Genomic DNA, 3,647 nt, shown 5'->3' with positions numbered 1-3,647 from the left:
TATCGGTTTGTCTCAACTCAAAAACTCTAATGTCACATGTATCATTATTAGTCAATATCTTTGAAAAATGTATCTTCGCAAACATAAATTAAACAATAGAGAGCGTAATTTGATCCATAATGAAAGTTGCGGAATAAATGATCGTCGATCAAGCGAGAATATTGTTTCTCTCTTTCCTCTTCCTTCCACTTTCTTCTTGATGAGAAAAGATAATTTTCATGTGTGTTATTGGGGAGAGAGGACACATCCTCATGACATAAAAACATTTTTTTTTATCAAAGTGGGCTAATTAAGTTAATTGGCCCAATAAGAATTTAGTCTATTTAATTAAATCATTCTTTCGTGTTTACACATGGACCACAATTATTGGGATTAATTAGACCAATGTCTAACATTAACATTTTTAGTGACTATGTAAAAATGATCGAGGTACTATCATCAGATAGGCTTAATCTTGACGTAAATGTTAATAAACTATTCATGGGAGTTATTAACAAGTAACATTTTAAAGTGATTATGTAAAAATGATTGAGGTACTATCAACATATATGTTTAATCTTGACGTGAATGTTAATAAACTATTCACGGAGTTACTAACAAGTAATATTTTAGAGGGATCATGTAAAAATGATTAAGATACAATCAACATATATGTATAATCTTGACGTGAATGTTAATAAATTATTCACACGAGTTACTATTATGTATCATTTTAAAGAAATCATGTAAAAATAATCGAGATATTATCAACATATATGTTTAATCTTTACATGAATGTTAATAAACTAGTCAGGAGAGTTACTAACAAATAACGTTTTAGAGTGATCATGTAAAAATGATTGAGGTATTATCAACAGATATATTTTATCTTGACGTGAATGTTAATAAACTATTCATGAGAGTTATTAATAAGTAACGTTTTAGAGTGATCATATAAAAATAATTGAGGTATTATCAATATATAGGTTTAATCTTGATGTGAATGTTAATAAATTATTCACGGGAGTTACTAACAAATAAAATTTTATAGTAATCATGTAAAAATGAACGAGGTAATATCAACATATAGGTTTAATCTTGATGTGGATGTTAATAAACTATTCACGGAAGTTATTAATAAGTAACGTTTTAGAAAGATCGTGTAACAATTATCAATGTACTTTCAACAGATAGGTTTAATCTTGACATGAATGTTAATAAACTATTCCCGTGAGTTACTAACACGTAACGTTTTAGAGAGATCATGTAAAAATGATTGAGGTACTATCAACAAATAGGTTTAATCTAATGTGAATGTTAATAAATTATTCACAGAAATTACTAGCAAGTAATGTTTTAGAGTGATCATGTAAATATGATTTAGGTACTATCAACAAATATGTTTAATAGTTGGGTCATACATATATGATCTCATGTGCATATCAACCGGTAGTGTTTTGGATTAGATCATGCACAAAGGATCTCATATATACCTATCAACAATATAGAGTTTTAGTTTGGATCATACAAAAATAATCTCATGTAACTATCAACAAATAGGGTTTTTTTAATCATATACAAACAATCTCATGTACTTATCAACAAATAGGCTTTTGGTTGGATCATACAAAAACAATCTCATGTACCTATCAATATATAGGGTTTTGGTTGGATCATACACAAATGTTCTCATGTACCTATCAACAAATAAGGTTTTGTAAGATAATACACAAACGATCTCATGTACCTATCAACAGATAGAGTTTTAGTTAGATCATACATTAATGAACTCATGTACCTAACAATAGATAGAGATTTGGTTGGATCATGAACAAACGATCTAATGTACTTATCAACAGATAGAATTTTAGTTTGATCATACACAAATGATCTCATGTATCATCAACAAATAGATTTTTCTATTTTTTAAAGACTCGACTGCTTATTTAGCTTTTGTAGTATCGACCTTAGCTTCTTTTTCTTTAAGGAAACTATTTTCAAATAATCCTTTCTCCCCTATTTTTTTTAAAGTGAACTTTACAATTTGGTGAAATTCGAAAGTCGATGGTTTCAAATTTTATTTGTGAACTGGTAGTTAATGTGTCAGGAAAAAGGGACGTCTTCCTACTCCCTGTTTCCCTCTCTCTTTTTGGGGATTGGAATAAACCTTGATCCCTTTAATGAATCATGATATTTTGGATTTCAAACGTATTCAGGGCTTAACTTTAAATATGCTCTCTTAGCCAGGTATACACCATGTAGATTGCCTATGATTTTTCTCTCTTTTTTCCTCTTTTCTTTTATTGAGAAGAATTGGGGTCTTTTGTAGTTCAGACTATGGTCCTTTGATTGGTGAGGGAAGTTTACAAAACTTGGATCACATTTTGTCGAAATAAGCTCATTTTAAGGTTGAGCTCGCCTCTTTCCCGCATAGCTTGATATTATACAAAATATCACTTAAGCGCGTCGAGATTGCTCAGGACAATGAATTTTTTTCCTCTGAAGTGTATCTTTTTGATTATAAAGAGTCCTTCCCATTAGGACGAAACTTTCCCCTTAATTTTAATAGTTCCAAAGTTCGTTTGAGAACCAGGTCACCTTCTTTAAGACTATCACACACAAAGATAAGCTCTCTTCCCTTTCCCAGCAAACTCTTCATTCATACATCATCATAATTCAGGGGCTTGATGGATGATTGTAAGGGATTGACAGTCATATAAAGTCATTACGTTATTCACCTTGTCTCTCTCCCAAGAACAGTCGATTACTAACTCTGGAGTATGAAAAACACATTGGGTTCCTCGTCCTCACATTGTGTAGATGACTCAATAGTTTCTTGTAGAACAATATCTTGTTCCTACTTGATGGTCTCTTGTGAATCTTCGTCTAGTTCTTAATACAAGACCTTTCACTCAACTAGGACTAGATGTATCTCCTACTATAATTCAATAGTTGGAAACTTATTTGATCATAAGGTATTATCCAACATATTTTATTTCCCCTATTAGAGGAATACATATAGTAGTGATCAAATTGTTTATTCTTGGACCCTTCCATGAGTTGTCATATTGTGTGTCACTATAAAAATATGTCACTAGATCCATTTCATAATGAACTAAAAAATACCTCTAAAATTTGTGCCAAGAAAATATATGTGAATAAACTTCATAAAAAAGATGTAAATGGACTGATGATCCTTTTGCTTTGAGCAACTGTTCTTCCAAGAGGCAAGATCTCCTTATCTAAGTACAAAATGTTCCTAGAGCTTCATAATAGTTATAGAGAAATATTAAAAGTCATCTAAATTTTTTATTATTATTGTTGAGTAAACTTGAATATTTGGGTCTTCTTAATGGCCCGATTCAAACTATATATCTAATATGATTATATATATATATTGTTAGATAAAATTAGACCGGTTAATAGAACTTAACACAAACAAACTTCCTATGCAGGAACGGTCAAGCAACGAAACTGGTCAAGCAACTCAATAGGCCAAGTAATTCCACCGGTCAAGAAACTCAACCGGTCAAGTTATCAAACCGACCAAAAACCTGACCGAACAAGAAAGACAAGATCGGTTAAAACAGAAGACCAGAATCACTAGACAGTCGGTCATTTAGAAGCCAGGGAATAACCGGAAGTCATCCGGTTAACACACATAACCG

The sequence above is a fragment of the Impatiens glandulifera genome, chromosome 3, assembly GCF_907164915.1.
Source record: "Impatiens glandulifera chromosome 3, dImpGla2.1, whole genome shotgun sequence".
NCBI lineage: Eukaryota > Viridiplantae > Streptophyta > Magnoliopsida > Ericales > Balsaminaceae > Impatiens > Impatiens glandulifera.
The sequence above is the reverse complement of the archived record's forward strand: the minus strand, read 5'-3'. Positions refer to the sequence as shown.